General features: G+C 43.7%; 1 protein-coding gene and 1 long non-coding RNA gene across 5 annotated transcripts in view; both read right to left on the bottom strand.

Annotated features, from left to right (window-relative positions):
• The window catches only part of Vti1a (vesicle transport through interaction with t-SNAREs 1A), a 320246-nt gene that overhangs the window by 262755 nt on the left and 35271 nt on the right, over positions 1–22220 (bottom strand). The gene's annotated exons all lie outside the window — the stretch shown is intronic.
• On the bottom strand, positions 3886–5329 carry LOC127189726 (uncharacterized). Its single transcript, XR_007830673.1, has 3 exons — positions 5272–5329; positions 4628–4851; positions 3886–4095 (listed from the first exon to the last, which is right to left on the bottom strand). It is a non-coding gene; the product is annotated as an uncharacterized LOC127189726 (long non-coding RNA).

Raw genomic sequence — 22220 nt, 5'->3', positions numbered from 1 at the left:
CTGTTCCTTCCTTTAAAATTACAAAGACTAAGCATCCTCCCTTGGGTCCTCCTTGTTACTTAGCATCTTTAGGTCTCTGGATTGTAGTGTGGTTATCCTGTACTACATGGCTAAAATCTGCTTGTAAGTGAGGACATATCACACGTGTCTTTCTGGGTCTGGGCTATGTACTCAGGATGATCTTTTATAGTTCCATCCATTTGCCTGAAAATTGCAAGATTTTCTTGTTCTTAATAGCTGAGTAGTATTCCACTGTGTAAATGTACCACAGTTTCTTTACCCATTCTTCTATTGAAGGACATCTAGGTTGCTATGAACATAGTTGAGCAAGTGTCCTTGTTGTATGGTGGAGCGTATTTTGGGGATATACCTAGGAGTGGTATAGTTGAGTCTTGAGGTAGAGCTATTCCCAGTTTTCAGAGGAAGTGCCAGATTGATTTCAAGCTCTACTGTGAGAGGCTCCACCCTGCAGCAGATCCAAACAGATGTGGAGACTCACAGTCAAACATTGGGAGATGCATAAGGAGTCTTATGGAAAAGTCTAGGGGAAGGACAAAAGGACCTGGAGGTGACAGGAGCTCCACAGAAAGACCAACAGAGCCAACTAACTAGGGCCCAGAGGGGCTTGCAGAGACTGAAGCTCTAACCAAGGACCATGCATAGACTGGACCTGGCCCTACACAGATGCAGCAGATGGGCAGGCAGCTCCGGCTTCATTTGGGTTCCCTAGTAAGTGGAGCAGAGGCTGTCTCTAACATGGACTCTGTTGCCTGCTTTTTTGATCACTCCCCCCTGGTGAGGATGCCTCACCAGACCACAAGGGAAAAGGATATGCTCAATTCTGGAGTGATCTGGTGGCAGGGGAGGGGGCTTCTCTCTTCTGAGAAGTAGGGGAAGGGGATGGAGGGGAAAGGCAGGAGTGAGTATGGGACTGGAAGGAAAAAGGGAGTTACAAGTGGGGTATAAAGTTGAATAAATTAATTAATTTTAAAAGTACAAGACCAACAGTAACCATTTACCAATGTCCCAGTCTCTCCTATAACCAAACAAAACTGTCCTACCACTCCTCAAATGTCCCCAGGGTAACCATGGGTTGAATATCTGCCAAAGTCTACTGACTCTATTTATTTAAATAACCTTTCGATTATTTTAGATTTATATAAAACTTGCAATGGAAAGAGAGCATTCACCTTCCACCCACACTCAGTGCATCACAGGTCAGCGTCACAGGTCAGCGTCACAGGTCAGCGTCACAGGTCAGCGTCACAGGTCAGCGTCACAGGTCCGCTCTTCCTGTCCTGCTGTTCCCATACCTCATCTAAGACCTCGTATTAGATGGAGCTGTAACATGTCCTTGCTCTTTTTGACTTGAGAGAGTTTCTTGGTCTTGTTTGTGATATTCTCACAGTTTTGAGCAAATCCCTCAGGTGAGATTTGTTAGATTTTTTTTTTCTCTCTCACCAATAGTCTGGAGTTCTGTGCTTCTAAGAAAAAGGCCAAGGAGGAAATGTGTCGGCTACCACATCATATCAAAGCCACTTACTATCAACGAGATGTCACTGCTGATGTTACTCTTGATCTCTTGGCTGGAGCAGAACGCATCAAGCTTCTCTCCTGTGGAGTTACTTAGTCACTCCTCCATATGCTGACTTGTAACACAAGGACACAGACCGCCACCTCCTTCACTCCAGGGCATCTGTATAAACTGTTAGGTAGCATTCTGTGCAGAAGACTCGCCTACGTAACCATCATCCAACCGTCTGTCAGCGTGTTTGATCTTTGGTTACTCTCTATGACTACTTCTTTATTTTGTGGCTTCATTTATGTGAACTTTGTCTTCAATGTCCTTGACTTGGCCTCTTGATGAAGTGCTGTTACCATCCTGCTCCTTGGTGGCCTCAGCAGTGACCTCTGCAAAACTCCCAGACACTGTCCTAGTGTCTGCCCCTTTCCCCTTCATCATAACTTCTTTCTCAATCTACCCGTGAAATGCTGTCTTCATCCTTAGCTCACTTCTCACTCATCTGTACAGTCTTATCTGTACCCATCATCTACCTACCACTTAGAAACTGTTCAAAATTTTTTATCCATGAATCCAATTCGTATTGAGACTCTTAACCTAAGGTAGAGTCCTCAACCTTCCAATGCTGTGAGTCTTTAAAACAGTTCTTCATGCTGTGGTGAACCCACCAACCATAAAATTATCTTATTGCTACTTCATAACTGTAGTTGTATTACTGTTATGAATCATACTGTAAATGTCTGAAATGCAGGATATCTGGTATATGAGCCCCAAAGGGGTCACAACCCACAGGTTGAGACCTGCCGAACTAAGGGCATCTCTAGCTCAACAGTCTTGTGGCATTATCTTTCTTCCATATATATCCCTCCTGCTCCCCTTTCTTCAACAGAGGGTGATATCCTACACATGAGATAAACACATGAAAATGATCTCATATTTTCCTTTATTTCTCTAATGTGTCAATCAACAGGCTCTAGCAATTAAATCCTTATTTTTCAGAGTATCTCCACTGGGGGCTCTTTAACATATTTCTAGGATGTCTGTTACCTTTTGCATTCCATCAATTTCTTCTTCATAATTGTGGCCATCACACATTTCATCCTTTTAAAATGATATGAATTACATTTGGGAGATACTTCCACAGAAAGATTCACACCTTTTTAGATAGAGGTAAGCCAATGGGGATGAAGTTTCACCTCTTCATCTTGGGAAGAAAGGAAGATCCCCTTCAGCCCCATATCTAGCAGAGGATCAGAGCTACAGAAGAATCACAGCCTAAAGATGTAACTTATTTTAAAATAACAACGTTAAAACAGAAAGAAACTTCATGCAGCAAAAGCCAATGTGCTGTGGAAAATGCTAAGCAACTATACACTATCCAACCTTCGAAGCCAAGACCACACTCCTCTTTAATTTCCAGTCTAGGAACATCTCACGTCGGCTCTTACTGCTCTCCCGAGTTAGCTGGTCCAGTGTTTCCTACAGCAGTGTGCATGCACGTCTCCCTCTGAGTGACTTGTAGACCCCAGGAATATGGATTACCTCTGTTATCTGCATGAAGAAGCTCTGCTACAATCCTGGCATTCAGGTTGCTTTTTATCTCTGAGACCCCAAATTGTACTGTTAGGAAACAGAGGGCACTTATCTAGATTGAACTGTCAGACAAATGGATGTTTGTCAGCCATTCAATTTGTACTGGGGACTATGCCAACAAAAACAAAACCCAGCAATTTAAAACAACAAGCCCACCCTCTGCTGACAAGAACAAATTGCCGTATTTCAAATGAATAAGAATGACGATAGATCACACATCCTGAAGGCAGGTGCTTCAGAAAGAAAAATAATCTTAGCACTAATACTGCATGGGTTTTTTTCTGGCAGCAGTGAGCATCAAGCAAGCTTGCAGCATGGTTAAATAAGAAATGTAAGACGAAAACAATAAGCAGGAATTAAATGTCATCAGAGTGCTGCTCTCGAGTGAAGTTCAAAGGCAGCGCACTCTCAGTGGCTATGGAAGGTGACGTAGCACTGTGCTAGAAGCTTGTTCTCGGCTTGTAGTCTCTCCAGAGGTGGAGGCAGCACAGTCAGGAAGCACCAGAGAAAAGAGACCTTCATGCTTGTGCCTCAACTGATGATGGCTCTGTATTTCCTTCTTTTTTGGTTTTCAAAACAGTGTTTCTCTGTGTAGCCTTGGCTGTCTTGGACTGGCTTTGAAGACCAGGATGGTCTCGAACTCAGAGAGATGAGCCTGCCTCTACTTCCCAAAAGGCTGGAACTACAGGCATGCATCACTAGGCTTGGCCTGGCTCTGTATTTTCAATGGCCACAAAAACAAATACTTTAATGAACTGATCTCTCCACACTTACAGTGACCTGGACAATTTGGAAACATGCAGTGGTGATATAGTCAGAGTTGTTGTTAATCCTAAATATTGGTAGTTGATAAGTCAATTGCATACAGCAGCAAAGCTTTTTAGGTATTTTTTTTTAAACCTTCAATTTCCCCACGAATCATCAGGGCAGTTTAACATCTCGCACTATGGTGTCCCTTAGACCACATCTTTACTCTGCATCTGAGGCAGCTGCTCCTGCACTCTGCACCTGAGGCAGCTGCTCCTGCACTCTGCATCTAAGGCAGCTGCTCCTGCACTCTGCATCTAAGGCAGCTGCCCCTGCACTCTGCATCTAAGGCAGCTGCTCCTGCACTCTGCATCTAAGGCAGCTGCTCCTGCACTCTGGATCTAAGGCAGCTGCTCCTGCACTCTGCATCTAAGGCAGCTGCTCCTGCACTCTGCATCTAAAGCAGCTGCTCCTGCACTCTGCATCTAAGGCAGCTGCTCCTGCATTCTGCATCTAAGGCAGCTGCTCCTGCACTCTGCATCTAAGGCAGCTGCTCCTGCACTCTGGATCTAAGGCAGCTGCTCCTGCACTCTGCATCTAAGGCAGCTGCCCCTGCACTCTGCACCTGAGGCAGCTGCTCCTGCACTCTGCATCTAAGGCAGCTGCTCCTGCACTCTGCATCTAAGGCAGCTGCTCCTGCACTCTGCACCTAAGGCAGCTGCTCCTGCCCTCTGCACCTAAGGCAGCTGCTCCTGCCCTCTGCACCTAAGGCAGCTGCTCCTGCACTCTGGATCTAAGGCAGCTGCTCCTGCACTCTGCATCTAAGGCAGCTGCTCCTGCACTCTGCATCTAAGGCAGCTGCTCCTGCACTCTGCATCTAAGGCAGCTGCTCCTGCACTCTGCACCTAAGGCAGCTGCTCCTGCACTCTGGATCTAAGGCAGCTGCTCCTGCACTCTGGATCTAAGGCAGCTGCTCCTGCACTCTGCATCTAAGGCAGCTGCTCCTGCATTCTGCAGCTAAGACAGCTGCCCCTGCACTCTGCATCTGAGGCAGCTGCTCCTGCACTCTGCATCTAAGGCAGCTGCTCCTGCACTCTGGATCTAAGGCAGCTGCTCCTGCACTCTGCATCTAAAGCAGCTGCTCCTGCACTCTGCATCTAATGCAGCTGCTCCTGCATTCTGCAGCTAAGACAGCTGCCCCTGCACTCTGCATCTAAGGCAGCTGCCCCTGCCCTCTGCATCTAAGGCAGCTGCTCCTGCACTCTGCATCTAAGGCAGCTGCTCCTGCACTCTGCATCTAAGGCAGCTACTCCTGCACTCTGCATCTAAAGCAGCTGCTCCTGCACTCTGCATCTAAGGCAGCTGCTCCTGCATTCTGCAGCTAAGACAGCTGCCCCTGCACTCTGCACCTAAGGCAGCTGCTCCTGCACTCTGCACCTAAGGCAGCTGCTCCTGCACTCTGCATCTAAGGCAGCTGCTCCTGAACTCTGCATCTAAGGCAGCTGCTCCTGAACTCTGCATCTAAGGCAGCTGCTCCTGCACTCTGCACCTAAGGCAGCTGCTCCTGCACTCTGCAGCTAAGGCAGCTGCTCCTGCACTCTGCAGCTAAGACAGCTGCCCCTGCACTCTGCACCTAAGGCAGCTGCTCCTGCACTCTGGATCTAAGGCAGCTGCTCCTGTACTCTGCATCTAAGGCAGCTGCTCCTGCACTCTGCAGCTAAGACAGCTGCCCCTGCACTCTGCACCTAAGGCAGCTGCTCCCTCAGTAAGACTCAGTTTTGGAACTGAAGAAACATAAACTGCTCTGAAAGAAGTCATTAAACAAGAGAAGTCAGTCCTATGATCAGCAGTCACTTGGAAAAAAAAATGAGGTTCCAGGGCAAAAACTTCAACTGAGTCCATATATTTATTACACAGAAATCCTAAAGTAAAAATATTTACATTCTGAGAATGAGTTTTCTTCTACGAAAATCATGTAACAACACTACAAAACTTTGCAAAATCCTGTAATCAGCCTTATGTGTTTCGGCAACAAGATCTTATGTCAAGACTGAAAGCTTTTCTAAAGGACAGGAGAGTAATTAACATCCATGCACAAATATATAAAAAGGCGCTCCCTAAAGGTAGTTAGAATGACAGTGGAAGGACCAGGTAAAACGTAAAGCTTCAATGACCTGCACAATTTGGTAAATAGCCAAGCTGTGGGGCTAAAGAGATGACTTAATAGTTAGGAGCACTAGGTGCTCTTCCAGAGGACCTGGGGTCTATTCCCAGCACCCACATGGCAGCTCACTCCAGGTTCAGGGGATCTGACACCCTCTTGTGCCCTCCATAGGCACTAGGCATGAAATGTGCTGCATTTATATATGCAGGCAAAACACCCATATACATAAAATAAAATAATTACTTAAAAATAATTGTGCCACAGAACAAAAGTTAGTTTTACTTTGAAGAGTTAGAAAACTACTTTTAAAATACAATAATAAATTAGACATGGTGGTGCATTTCTGTAATCCCAGAACTGGGGAGGATGAGATAGGAGGCTATAAGCCAGCCTAGATTAAGTACTGAGTTCCAGGCCAACCTGAGCTACAGAATCAGACTAGAGCTCTGTAAAAAGAAAAGTAACAGAGACAACTTTTACCTATTCCCTGAGAAAGGAACCACAAAAGATGCATGATACATACAGCTTACTTAAATAAATGTATACACATAATACACGCATGCATCCACAGAAAAAAATTTTAAATATGTAAATATAGGTAGAGTGTGTGTGTGTGTGTGTGTGTGTGTGTGTGTGTGTGTGTTCTTTGCATCATTCTACAAATTCTTTTGAATGCTTAAGATAGATGCCAAATTTAGTTTCTGATACTAAAGAAAGGTGTGAGAACATTATTGGTGAAAGCGGGGTGCAGGTTAGCTAACTGTTAAGTAAATTCTCAAGTAGGTAAGTAACAGTCTTAACCAAAAGTGTAAAACTATCTTCCTTTTTAAATTTAAACTGAAGTTTTTACTACATATGTATATGCTATACAAGCATAGGTATTTATTCACACAGTTGTAAGTCAGCACTATGATGTTGTTTCTTTAGTTTACTTAATAGTATAGATTCCAAAACCATGTCAGAGACACTGAAAGCTGCCATTTTGAAATAAAAGAATATTGTACATCGCATGAAGTAGCTTGTGATGACTTACAATCTTTCCCTCCGTTTTATTTCAGATGACAAGTTTTGAAGGCAGTAATTCTAAATCAGATTGCTTTAGCACAGAATGAATTGTTTATTTTTATAGAAATCCCTGGAGGAAAGCAGTGCCCATCTCCCTGGGGTGTTGGAGCACTGACTTGACATCCTTCGCCATGCTTTCAGGCCATCCTCTAATGTTCTGAAGAGAACACGTACTTTCAGGTACTTGACAAATGCCCTATGAACACAGAGTTGACTTGGAATGAGGCATTGCTGATCTGTCTAATTCTGATGCAATTGCACTGGACAGGGAGTGAATGTGATTCTGGTCTCTGAAAAGAACAGAGCCAATTTTGGTGCTCTATAAATATTCAATAATAATAGGACCTCAGGGCTAGAAGGGACCTTGAGAGTCCTCTAGTGCACCTCGCTCCCCCACATCACCCTACACCGAATGGATCACATAAAAACCCCAAAGAGGAGGTCGGGTAGCTTTCCACATAGAAGCTCACAACAATCACTGGTTAGTGTCAGGATTATTTTCTAAAATCTCACTAACCAAAGGACCATAGTTACATACACAGTAGAGACCAGCAAACAGCTGCACACCATATTTGGCACGAGAGCTCTGCACAGACTTGATGACACCTGGCAACTCTGCAGCTTCCGCTCAGGGAAAGTTACCCTGGGATCTCCACTCTTCTTCCTCATTTCCCAGGCCTTTAATCCTCTGAGGGCACAACTCAGAATTAATTTGCTTTGAATAATCTTTAGGCACAACTGTCTCAACTGTGTGCAGAGATGGACAGAAGAGTCTTCTAGAACCTAACATGAGCAACACACACAGACACACACACACACAAACCAAAAAACAAAAACAAAACACTCAGTCTAACCTAATATGTAAACTTCGGAAGGTAATTTATCTTTCTGGTTTTTTATTTTAATCTCTTTTTGTGGAATCAAACTCAGGGCTTAGGAACATGCCAGGCAAATACCACTAAGCTATAATACCAGCCGCATACTTCAGATTGGTTTCTGGAGTTAGTTGCTATCACTCCTTACTTTAGTTTTCTTGCTCTTTGAAGAAACCGTATTATAAAGTAGCCATGCCTGGGATCTGGGCAGTTAATGAGCCGGAGCTCAGGTTCTAGCTATGACCAAGAACCCTATGTACTTCAGAGCAGTGTGAAATTTCAAGCCTATAGAGCACGTCTTTCCACATAGGAAAATTTAAAGGAAAGTCTCCACTCTGATGACAGCCACTACTGAAAAGGCCAGTGCACTTGCTTCCTATGGCCATGCCCCTCTAAGCAGATAAGGTCCAAGCCTTCCTGACAGTGAGCCCCAGACAGCCACTCACTTCCTCAGTTCGGCTTCATTTCTGGCGTTTTAGCTTTGACTCTTTGTTGATGTGTGATCTCGACCTTCTCTGCTTTGAACCTCTGAATTTGCTAAGGACTTGGGTTGTCACTCACCCTTTTGCTCTATCTCTTGAGGAGAAAATACTTTATCCCAAAGACAATACCTGCCCTTGGCAGCATGCAGCCTCACAGTCTGAGCTAAATTAGCTATGGTCAGACCCCAGCTCCACGCCTGCCCGTGTGGTACAGGGAAGGTGCAGGGTCTCCATGGCTCAGTCAGCATACCTGGGATAAAAAATGCATGCTCTGAAGCAAAGACTGGATGGACTCTGTGGCCACAGCTTCCTGAGTTAAGAGGTTCTCTTGCTGATAGACGAGAAATAAGAGCAAATACACCCTGGAATTTTACTCAGGGAAAAACTAGAAATAGATATTTATTCACAGTCCCAAAGCTAATGAACTGACACAGAGGCCATGTGAGAAAGATGACACAGCATGGAAGATGGCAAGAGGACTCAGCACCAGCCGGAGCGACTGTGAAAAACACAAACCCTCAATTTTGGGCTTTGAAAGAATGTCTGTAGAAACAGGATCAATCCAGCTGCTGGTAGACACACCCTCAGACACAAACTGCTCTCAGGAGCAAAGGCTGCAGGGTTATATAAGGAAGGTCTGCTTTCCAGAGTATGGGAAGAAGGCACAGAAAATCACTGTTAGCCTTGAGCAGATGAACAAGCTGGAGAAACTACAAAATTATACTTTTGAACACCTATCAGAAAGCCAATGATATAAAGACAATAAATTTATTTTAAGTAACTTAAGTAAAGACAGTTGACTCCAGATAGGCTCCAGGAGCCTATCATAAAGTGATCGTAACCAGTCTCACTCTGCTCTGCACATATAGGTAAAGGAACCAGCTGAGCATCAGCAGACTTCACGGTCCGCACAGGGGCTGGCGCTCAGAAAACCCACCAACCACCAACCAACCTGTAGGAGAGCTGAAAGATGCCCCTCTGCATCACACAGTAGGAGAACTGAGATTTCCCCTGCTACCTGCCCACCCTATCCTGATTTAATCTCTGGGCCTGGTATGGGGTCAGCAGGCAGACTTCTCACTTTTTAAGAGCTGGCTATCTGAAGGTACGGTACAAGAGCGCAAGGCAAAGAACCAGATCCGCGGCTATCTGCTGTCTTGGATGCTGAAGGCTAGTTCTAGGGCACCACAACTATGAAAGGCTAGCTGAAACACTCCAGAACGTTAGGCCATTAACAATTGGCATAAAAGAGGGCACGAGGGTCCTTAGAGACACAGAATCATCTGACGTTCTGGATCTTCACTGAGTAGAAAACAAGGCTCAGCCTATGTTCTCACCAGGGAAGACAGAAATGCCCTCAACCACAGAAGCCACAAAGAGCACTTGCCAGAGACCCAAGAAGTGAGCAGCAGGGTGATAAGGCTTGAGGTTCAGCTTAGAAGCAGAAAGGGTCTCTAGAAATGCACTTGTGCTGAACACTTAAGCTCTGCTGAAAGGAAATTCCAAGTCTAGCTGCCAACACATGCACTGAGCTGAGATGAGCAGAGCACTGCTGCCGCCCTGGGGTGCAGCCTGCGGATCAGGCTGGGCCAGCCTCACTGCTGGGCCCCAAACCCAGGTGAGCCCTGTCTGCGCCTTCTCTGGTTTTCAGGCAACTCCTTTGGCCACTGACTGCATTTTCTATAAGATATGTGGCCTAGAACCCAAGGGGTCTTCGGAGCTCAGGGAGGAGGAGGGCGCTTGCCAGACTAACGCTTCCCAGACCAAGGCTGTACCATCATGACGGCAGCAACATAAAGTAAATGACACCTTAGATATGAGAGAGCGGAGAGAATTCCTCTCTGACAAAGCTGCCCTACTAGAGATGTTGCCAAGGGGCCAAGTCCCTGCCTGCCACACATGAGGCCCTCAACCTGCAAAGAAAAATGTTATTATGCACACTGAAGATTCTGCAAGAACTTAAAAATAAATAAATAAAAAGCTCCAATTAGAGTAAATTTGGAAACAAGTATTTTTTTCTAACCGTGCCATAAAGTTCATAGCCTATGTAAGGGTAGACTATATAACAGGGCAAAGTACAATGTTTGGGAGACAAGCACACAGAACTCTACTGGACAAACCTCATGCTGCCCATGAAAGTAAATGGTATTGTTTAAAAGTAGACACAAAACCCTAAAGGCTCACACTGTAATTTCTATATGAATTGTCAAAGAAAAAAAATGCCAAAAAATGGAATGAAAATTTAAATATACTTGACAGAACCAAATGCCTAAAAGTGTATCACTTACCCAAAAGAAAACAAGAAATAAGGAGTTATTCACATACGATTGGTGACATACACTTTATGACTTCATAACAGACTCTGCAAAGCTATTAAGACAAGAGGACACTCAAGCTCTTCTACGTTGATAAATAAAACTCCCCAAGATCCACCCAAGAGTTAAAAAGCAGTGTGTGGAGTTACACACGCAGCATGTGCCACTTTTGCAGGGTATGCCATCTTGTTATCATTTTTCAAAGAGGGGTAAAGAAGCATCTGTATTTGTTTGTATACACATAAGAACCTTGGGAAAGGCACAAGAGGTCACTAACAGTAGTTACCTGTATTGGATACTTGGGAGGAGGCAGAATGAGGAGCTGGGATGGGAAAGGCATGTGACAGGGAGAATTCACTGCCATGAGCTTCTCCATACTCACCAAGCCAGCACCACCATGCACACACCTGCTGAGCATGACTTTAACACTGTGACAGAACTGCAGGCTGTATTTTTAGGGAAACTTGTCAGCACTTGCCTATGAATACTTTGCTCGATAGCTTACATAATAGGAAATCTTCAAGGTTACAGAATTTTCCAAAACAGTGCGATCTTTTGCATCACTGAATCACTGCCCCGGGGAAAAGAAGGACTGGCCAGGATGCTGACAGCGATGCACAGGGAGCAGCCACATTCTGGGTTCTGCAAGGAGGAACGAGAATTCAATGACTCTTTTCACCCTAGTTTCTGTAGACCACTGACCTCAGACATATGCACAGATCTGTGCATAGGCAAAATAAGGAGGGGCAACTAGTGGCCCCTGGACAACAAGAGAAACCATTAGTTTACATGCTTAAGAGCAAGCTATACGGCTTCCACAACTGGGTGGGTAAGTGATGACCAATGGCTTCACCACACAGGAGCTAAGCATCAGCGTGACATTTCAAAACCCTCTGCCATGGCTCATGTGAAGAGCACCTAGAGAGTAGGTGAGGATGGCTGGGCACAGCCTCTGGTCTCAGCGCGCAGGAGGCAGCGGCAAGCAACCTCTACAACCTTGAGGCCAGCCTCGTCTACACAGCAAGTTCTAGGTCAACCAAGAATACACAGTGATACCTTATCAAAACAAAGCAAACAGACAGACAAACAAAATGGGTTCAATACAGAAAACACTGCATGCATGCTGTGCCACAGATACTTATACACAAACAACAAATAACTTATAAGTGAAATGTAATAATAACATTAAAAGAAGTATGATAATTAATGTAGTGCTTTTATGATCAAAGTAAATAAAACAGTGATCAGGAGGGATGTCTTAAAAATAATACCACATTTCTTACTTTTCAAAAGAATGTATCTTACTAGCTCTAACCTAGAATCTGTGTTCACAGCATATGGAGAGATATACAGTTAATAAAATAATTTAATCATGAAAGAACAGAAGTGCATGAATTATTTATAAAATTGAAAATGTTGGAAAGTTTTAAAAGACATAATGGCCCCTGCTAGTTTGGGGGGAATTCTGTGAATAAAGCCACAAAGCCTTATTGAACGTCTTGTGTTCAGAGTAAAGATAAACAAAACTAATGAGAGAGAACAAGGAGATAGCAGGTCGAAACCGCAATGACCTGAGACTTCAGACATTAACAAGAAGGCAGAAAAACGAGACACCAATGGACAATGACAACAGAGGACCACATAGAGCCCAAGGGACGAGGACATCCACTTCCATGAAGCGGAGTCAAGGCTAACTGAAAGGAAATTAGAATGCACACTGGAAAGGGTCCGGACACATGGTCACTTCTGAGGTGTGGTGTCTACTATAGTGAGAAAAAATAAAGTAAACTAAAGCTAAACACCTAAAACCTTCCTCACACATATTCTTAAATGCTGTATCTTGCTTACTCTAAATGGAAGAACATTTACACAGACAGCAGAAAAGGCCACTCTCCTCAGAGTCTGGGGATTTCTTCATTTTCTTTAAGCCCATGCTGACATCCAGCAGAGGAGTGATCGATTGCACCATCCTGCCGGTGTGGTTCTCGCTGGACAAAGCTCTGCTGGGTAACATTTCGGTCCTGTGCTGAAAATGGAATAACGCAGGTAGAGGGGCCGAGGAAGGAAGACATTTATTAAAGTGACAGGCTACGCGCACCCACAGCCTAAGCAGAAGGTTTCTGAGCTTGTCATCTGAATAGGCTAGCCTTCAGAGTCACGTGAGCAAAGACAAATAACCAAAGGGACCAAATTCCGGCAGCACCCGCTCCATCTTTATTGCACTCAACCCCCGTAGGATTTCTCCAAACCAGCCAGTCAGTACTCTGCCTGAACACACACACTCTACAAGCTTCGTGCAGTGCGTGGTGCTGCCTAAGGTCATTTTTAAGGTATAGGCATTTTGCTCTTCTAAATAGTCATAACATCTTATTTTAAAAACTTTTTTTGCAAAAAAAAAAAAAAAAAAAATTACGTGTCTAGGAGCTCTCCGAAGTAAGGACTCGGCACTGACTTGAGCTTCCCGTGAGTCCAGGAGGTGAAGCCACCAGGAGGGAAAGTGCCCATTTTTAAGCATCATCAGTCACCTTCCATGGTCTTCTAAGGCAAAACACCAATATTTCTTGATATCTATAAACTGTACAATGATTGCACTTCAGAATTATAAGGCTTCACAGATGAGGATGCGACTATGGTCTAACCAACCATACAGAACACTTCTCTGGCCAATATAAACTGGCTGTTCTGTTAATAAAGGCCATTTTTAGCCAAAAGAAAACAAAACTAAAGAAAAAACAACTCATTTACACTAAACACTGGCCAGAAAGCATTTTATAAAGTAGATAATCCAGTGGAGGAAGAGAAAACAAAGACTACCAATGTCCTGAATCACAGAAATTACCCAGGAGCAATCTCACCATCTCACAAGCAAGGGCTCAACCGTCCCGAGTCACACCAGAATTACCCAGGAGCAATCTCACCACCTCACAGGCAACAGGCAGCCAGCTGAGAATGATGGTATGCTTTCTTATTTTAAGAACTTTACGTTTCAGCACCAGTTAAGCAGTTTTCATCCTTACTTTATGTACAAAACAAGTCTCACTGATGTGTTCCCTGTGCAAACTTGTCTAGATCCATTTTCTGGACACATGAAAAACAATGCTGCTCACCTAGAGTGTCAGTAATTAACAGTGTCAGCGAAGGCAGCTTGTGGCCAGAGAGGCTTTCTCTCCTGGGGAGCACAGACGAGTTTAGATTGTGCCTTCTTCTGGAAAGAACAAAAGATTATCTAAGAGTCAACCTAATTTGTGTTAGGAAAACCAGCAGCTGATGTAATTTGTGAGCGCACTCCTGCTGCGATTCTTGCACGAGCTAAGTTTGCAGGCATACATGCCAAGGTTCCTCTCCAGCAACCCTGCCAGGGAGACAGTACCAGCATTCCCATTTTACAGCTATGAAAACAGAAAAATTACTTGCCCAAATTCAAACAGCTAACTAACTAGTGTCAGAGTAAACCCGTGAAAGCAGCTTCTAAAGTAAATCTCTGAACAACTGATCTAATTACACATACCCACATGTTTCTACTCTTTTTTAAAAATGTATTATTATAATTATCTTATTTAGGGGTGTTTTGTCTGCATGTCTATCTGTGCACTGTGTGCATGCCTGGTGCCAACAGAAGCCAGAAGAAAGCATCAGATAGCCCAGGGCCAGAGTCACGGATGCCTGTGAGCTACCACGTATGCACTAGCAGCTAGTGCTGTGCCTCTGAGCCATCACTCTAGCCCCCTCCTCTCCTTTACTCCCTCTCATGCCCTCACCCCCAGCAGCCCGCTCCTTCCTTCATGCTCTGTAGGCCCAGCATATGCAGTCCCAGCAATTGTGCGGCCATGGCACGGCCAGAAGACCGCACCACACAACACCACACTCCATTCTTCAGCTTCCACCGTCGTTCTACCCCACAGCACTTCCTAACCCTCACAGGGGTGACATAAACGTTTCATTTAGGGCCAAGTTCTCAATGGTCACTTATGGTCAGCAGTTTGTCTGGTTATGAGTCCTTGCTCGGACAGACACACAGTGTCAGAAGATGAAAGATGAACTACGTCTATGGATATTAACATAAATATTTAGAAGATAGGTTAGCAACATGCCTATTTAGGAAAATATCAGCCGCATACTGCCTCACAGGGCCTGTGATTTCCTAGCAGTAGGTTTTTGACCAGCTCTACAGTGCCAGGCATGTACTGCCTCAGAACATAGGCCTCAAATTCAGCTAGGAGACACGGGGCAACCTCCAGTACAGCCACGTCACTGCTGCACCAGTGGACACATCTTGTCAGGCCGTTCAGTATTTAGGACGCTGGGTTCCCAACTCAGGGTTGTGAGGAGTGACTTTTCTCCTCCAATAGGCCTATGCGTGTTAACTGGAAGGGAGGAAGCGTGCAGTATAGTTCACTCTTGGCTTCTCTGTGTATATCCAGAGTGTGTGGTGTCGTTACTGTCTAGCTCTGGTGGCTACTCAGGAATGACGGTGGTAGCCCATGTTGCTTAAGGACACTTTTCCGGTAGAATCCGGAACAAGACTCACTATTTCCCTTCTGTTATCACCTGTTGCCTTCTCGTTTGTGGCTGAATTGCTAGGCAAATTGTTCTTGTTTTCCCCTTAATTTTTCTAAGGCAGTGTGTTTCCATCACCAGTCAGACTAGTAACTCTACTAGTTGGAAACAAAAGAGCTGTCGAGTGGGCTAGGATGTGCCTCAGTGGTCAAGTGCTTGCTCAGCTTGTGAGGAGAGACTCTGGGCTCAGGAAATTTAAGCTCACTTTAAGACAATAACAAAAAGCATTTAAAATATTTAAACCCTGTCAAACAGTCACAGCCAAATATATCTAAGCACCCTGTCCAAACAGGTTGTGTTCTTAGCTGCACCAGGTCACTGTCAGCACTACAGCCAGGTTCACACCGGTTAAAAAGCAAGCTTGCACTGTCTATTTTATCAGAACTCCCCATACATTGTTATAGCCACTTAAAAGGGTCTAATAAACATCAGCTGAAATAAATAAACTTAACGCTAAAGTTAAGAGCACAGCTTTGTCTTTATGATCTTTAGTTATAAATTCTCCATTGACTACAGTTAAGCCATCAAGTTAGGCGTTAAAGAAACAAGAACAAAACCTGTTGGATCTCAGTCCCTGCCACTCAGCCTACAGCTTCTCGTCAAGGTCAACAGTGACTGGCACACTAATACATGAGAAGACACTTAGTGCATTTACTCAGCTGCTCAATCACATTTGACTTGATCACAACACTTCCTCTTTTTGAAATAGTCTCCTTCGTAAATCACTTTAGTAGTAACTTTCTTCCTAGTCAAGTCAAATTAGTCTCCACTTCAGCTTTAATGTTTACATATGCGAGCTTGGTCAGGAACTCACTTTTCCTAAGTATTCCCATCTATGTCTAAATGTGTAAGCACTGCTATATGCTGGGATCGATCTGGATGCAAGTCAAACGTTGCTCTGAACTCAGACATAATCAATCCTACTAGCGAGGTAGCTGCTATTCAAGGAGGTTGCCATGTAAGTAATTATATTCTGAAACATCCCAAAGTGAACAAGAGACTCTACACCCACTATTCACCCAACACACACACACACACACACACACACACACACACACACACACACAATCCATGTCCACGCACACACATGCATGCACACATGCACACACATGCAGCACACGCGCGCACGCACACCAATAAATAATTAAATGAATTAGCCAGACTGCCTCCCTAGTCTTCAAACTTAACAGCCCAAGCATCCTCCTCTGAGAGACGGGGGAGCAAGTGAGGGAAGCGCACAACTACAAATGCAGGTTCAAGAGCGGAGCTGACTCTTGTCCTCTTCTGGCCATTCTTCTGCCTAGACATTTTTAGATGAGACGGTATGGGGCAACTCTTTAACAACAACAGAAAACAAAAGCAAAAACAAAACAAGCAAAACCCCAACTTTGCGGATCGCTTTCCTTGCTAAATGGCAAGGAGTATGTGGCCCCTGCCTGAGACAATGTTTATAAGCAAATGCAGAGTGCAGGACAGAGGGCCTCCCTGCAGCAATACTTCTCCATCAGCTGCTGCATTGCATATGCCACCCCCTAAAATTAGTAGGGCCACAGGAACACTGTCTCAGTATTGATGACACAATAACAACAACAACAAAAACCTCTGACTCATAGCTGCCTAAGTCCATGTTCAAATCTTACTCCAGCTGGAAGTATTAATCTGGAGAGCAGGGAAAATGGTCATGAGTTTGAATTTAAAAATCAACTGGTAGAAGAAAACACTTACTACAAAGAATCAAACATAAAAACAACAACAAATCAATGATCTAAGAATCTACGTCAAGAAACTAGAACAAATGAAACCCAGTAAAGTAAAAGGACGAAAGATTGGAGCAGAAGTCAGTAAAGAGAAAACCTAAATAACAAGGAAAACAGAGGAGTCAAATGTTGTTGTTTCTTATTGAGCAAAACAAACAAAAAAACAAAAACCAAAGAAACAAAAATAAAACCAACAGGATTTTTCCTAGACTGGGTAAGAAAGGAGAGCCACAAAAATTACAAGAATAGAAAAGGAAAAGGAAAACGCCACTCTAGGACACTACAGAAGTTAAATGGACCACTGAAAACATTGGCAGCTTTACTGTCGGTAAATTACAGGGCTTTAATAAAAGACACATACGTGCATCATTTACAAAATCAGCTCAAAAGCTGGGGTATACCTCACGAGTAGAACACTTGCTCCTGCGTGCAAGGTCCTAGCTTTAGCCTCTGGAACTGCCAAGAGGGGAATAGAAACAGAACTGACCTAGAAAAGTAAGTTACGGTATCCAAACAATTTCCTACCAGATGACAACAACAGCAACAAAAACTAAAGCTGTGTGGCTTAGTGAAGAAATATATCAAACACTTAAGAAGAAGCAAAGCGCCCTCTCTCTCCAGGCCGCTCAGAAGGCAAGGGACGACGCCTGTCACCCTTCTATGGGTCCAGCTCTATGAAGAGAACACATGATGAACACTTGGTGGGAAAGCCAGAGACAAACATTCCTTGTAAACTTAGATGGGAAACTCCCAACACACACTAGTCAAGCAAACAAAATAACGTATCAAAGGTTATACACAACGACAAAGTGGGATGTGACTGAGGAATGAGAAGGCTGGCCGAGTGTCTAAAACTTAACTAACACATAGTGGCATGTAACACATAGTGTCACACCAGTCATCACAAATAACAGAAGTGACATTTGAGGCACTCTAACAACTATCTACGGCATTAGCTATAATCTGCGTGTTCCCTTCTAATCCTGCAATAAGACAAGCCAATCTGATTAATCAAGGCAAAGGGCTCATTATTAGAAGTCATAAATGAAAGAGGAATACATCATAAAGAATTCAAACTGTCATTATTAACAAATAACAGGATATTTTAGATAAAATACACAGTCAATGAAAACTAGTTCAGCAAAGTTGCAGGATATGAACTCTATGTACAAAGATCACTTGTATAATAAACAAACAAAAATAAAATTATAATAAACTTCATTGAGAATGAATAAAATGTTTAGAAATAAATTTCCCCAAAGAAGTTCAAGATCTGTGTATTGAAAACTTGGAGACACTGCTGAGAGGGACAAAATCTATAAACAAATTGATTGGGAGACACTATTGTTAAAATAGTAGCTTCTTCCATAATCAGTCTACATTGTTTCTGGTAGACATCTCTATCAGTGTCTTAGCAAACATTCTCATGGAAGAGGGGCAAATGATTCTGAAAATATAGGAAAATGCCAAGAGCACAGAATTTGCAAGCCAGTTTATAAAAACAAAGTTAGAAGACTCATACTTTGTTATTTCTCAACTTATTATATGCTGTGATGATCCAAGTGCATGGGTCTGTCCTAAGGGCAGCTACACACATCCCTCAAACAGAGCTGACAGTGCAGAAAGGAACTCCTTATCACCGCTGTCTCGGTGTCTACAAGCATGCCAAGGGACGTCATTGGAAGAAAGAACAGTCTCTTCAATGAGCAGCTCCACCATGGGCTACCCACAAACAGAACAGGAAGAATGGAGATCATCTACTTCACACTGCACCAAGGAAAATAGTTCAAATGGATCATGGACCGAAATATGAGTGCTGAAACTATTCTAAGACTCCTAGAAGAGTCCTGCGTCCCCTGTTTAGGTAAAAATTTGTGAGACCCAACACTAACAGCATAATACATTGAAAAAGAAATGGATATATTTAATTTTATAAAACATGAATCTTGTATAACTCAAAAATCATCATTGAGGAAATACAAGGACAAGCTGGTTGTGGTGGCACATGGCTGCCATCCCAGTACTCAGGAGCCAAATGCAGAGGGCTTGCAAGTTCTAGACCACCCTGGGCCGCTTAGTGGGAACCTATCAAAAAAGAAAAGGAAGGGTGGTGAAAGAAAAGGAGAGAAGATGGGAGAGGGGTAAGAAATGTGTGGTGGGGGAAGAAAAAGCTACATAGGAGAACACTGGCAAGTCATATATCTGATTTACTCAAAATATGGAGAAGATAAACATTCTAACAAAAATGAGAAGGCATTTCCCTAAACACATACGTAGCTGAAAAATAAGAAGGATATGAAGAGACGCGTGAGTGAATGCAAAAATGCAAATTAAACTTACAAGATGTCACCATAAGATCCAGCAACCCAACTACTAGATTTATATCTAGAGAAAATGAAATGGAAGAGACGTTTGCATTTCCATGTTTAATGCAACACTATTGACAAGTCAAGAAAAAGAAACAACTAATGTGTCCACCAATTGATGAATAAAAAAAGAAGTGCATCATTTATACAATGTAATATAATTCATAACGCAGTAAAATGCTATCACCTGAAAAAGCACATGTCAAACTGAAGACCATTATGTTAAGTGTACAGACCAGACGACAAAAGACAAGAGCTCACTCAAACCCAGAATCTGAAAAGGTTGATCTTGCAGAATCAAAAGTGTGGTTCTGGGAGGCCAGGCAGAATGTGAGCAGGGGATGGGGAAGAGTGGACCAGTGACTGCCAAGCTATTGTAAGACAGGAGGGATGCTCTGGCACTCTGCTACACTAACACGGGCTGGCTACCAATGACAACAGTGTTCTGTGTATGTTTTTTAAAACCATAGGAGAGATTTTACAATGTTTCACCAGAGAGAATGATAAGTGTTTGAGGAGACACACCGTTTATGCTGGTTTGAACATTCTACAGTGTACATACTTACAAAAGCCACATGGTACTGCATAAATATGAACAATTTTTACACATTCCTCACCAATATTAGAAAGAACACAAGAACATTACATGAGAGGAAAAACAAAACAAAACAACAAAGCTGTAGCCTTCACCCCACATCCTCTCGAAGGCTACCAGAAAGGCGCACCACACCAGGTGCTGGCGAGAACAGATGGTGCCAGCTCCTCCACAGCTGGTGGGTGCCCAGGACGGTGGAACCTCTAGACAAACTACAGCAGACCCCTAACCCACAGCACGTGCAGGGGAGTCCTACTTCAGCAGTAACTTTCTGAAAGAAACAGCGCTCTGTCACACACTTCCTCACTGTGCGTAAGTGGATTCTCACAGCCAAATGAGCTGTAATACTTAGAAAACAAAACTAAAAAACTGGCATGAATACAAATCTGTCATCAACCCAAATGGTGTCAACCATGGAGCGATAAAACGTGACGAATGCTCATTCACCAAACCCAAGTGGCTACATAAATAAGACTTGGAAAAAATATAGTGCATGAAAGATGCGCTACTAAATCGTGTTTCCAATTTCTAGAAAAGGCAAAATTATATTCAGAGAAAAGAGGCATGCGCACTGGAGTGACCAGGGCTGCAAATGAAGCCCTTAAGCAGGTTTATGTCGAACGTCTTTGTAATTTTAAAATATCAGGTTGGATGCCTACCGTGAAATGTGTTACAGTATGTAAACTAGACCCCAAAGGCGAGTCTCAGAGAGAAATATGAAATAATACCAAAAAGCAGTACTGACTGTAGAGATCACCTTTAAAAACCACACAGAATTTTGAGACCATATGACTCTTAAGACAGACGTCAAAGACTCCCCGCTTACCATGTGCTTTTTACGTTAGTGTTCTGAACCACTTCAAAGTATCCAGAAGCTGTTAGGTACCTCATCCTACCTTTACGGAAGAAAAAAATAAAACCCATCAGTCCTTAGCTCATGAATTGTATTAAATGGCACCATTTTTGGATTTGACTTACAGAAACTGCATATGCCTTATTACCAAGAACACAGGTCAGACAAGGGGTGACTGGGAGGTTCCAAAAGCCGCCTTAATAATGGGATCCTATGCTGTAAGACTAAGCTGTCTTTAAGAAACATTAGGGTACTGATTCACTTGGGGCGCCTTCGTATCTTCTAGGAGTGGTGTTCTGGTTGCCCTTGACCACCTACTCTAAGATTTCTGGGCATCAGCAGTCACTCAGTCTCACTGGGGATGACACTGAGCTGCGGATCAGACTCTGTGGTGGAAAGGGGAGGCTGACGCTGAAGATGCTCTGTCTTCATGCCCTGAGCAGGGCTCTTGGAAATGCAGTCTGGAGCTGGTGTCCAGTATGGCAGTCATTGCCCATGTACAATTATGAGCTCAAATATGGAAAGTCCAAACTGAAATATGCTGGGGGTGTGCAAGATAAGACATACACTGGATTTTAAAGACTAGGTGAGAAAACAGGCTCAGTATCTCCTTAATATTTGTAATACTTGGTGTATACTGAGATTCCGTTCAGATCAATTGAGCTAAATAAAATATAGTACTAAAATGATCTTGACATGTTATTTTTATACTCTTTAATGTGGTTACAGAGTTGAAAGTCACATATATGACTCTCTCACCCCCTCAGCACTGCTAGACCTACATGATAGAATTTGTCAGGGCTGTCAAGAATAATCTCTAAGAGAAAGCATGTGTGATGCAGGAGAAGAGGGACAAACTGACCGTAAGCTCAGAAAGGCTTGATAATGCAGAATGAAAAGCAGCTGACACCCAGATGCGGTGACAGTCTGCATAACTAACGGGTACCAAACGTCAGACTGCCCATCCTCAGTGCGCTTTCAGTCCAGCAGCCTGTGTACTGCTGCCCTACTATGCACAGGTGGACCTGGCTAGCCAGTGCAGCTGCAGCAGTGTCTGGTGCTGCTGGCCACGGGTTCCTCAGTAGGATTGGGATGGGCAAAAATCTCTGAAGGCCAGGAGGAGGTGACTAGAAATGAACACAGTGCAGAAAGTGGCATTGCCGTCACCTAAAATTAGGAAGCATGTCTTGCCAGAACTACAAGCAGCAAAGACGCTCTGGAGTCTCTCAGACAGCTGTGGATGAAGCGTCATCTAACCGTCAGCGTACCAGGTGACCCCTGGTTCCTACTGTAAAAGCAAGTTGACATAGGAGCACATGGGCTACATCC

The sequence above is a fragment of the Acomys russatus genome, chromosome 5 (genome assembly GCF_903995435.1).
Source record: "Acomys russatus chromosome 5, mAcoRus1.1, whole genome shotgun sequence".
NCBI lineage: Eukaryota > Metazoa > Chordata > Mammalia > Rodentia > Muridae > Acomys > Acomys russatus.
Note: the sequence above shows the minus strand (reverse complement) of the source record. Positions and strands in the feature narration are given on the sequence as shown.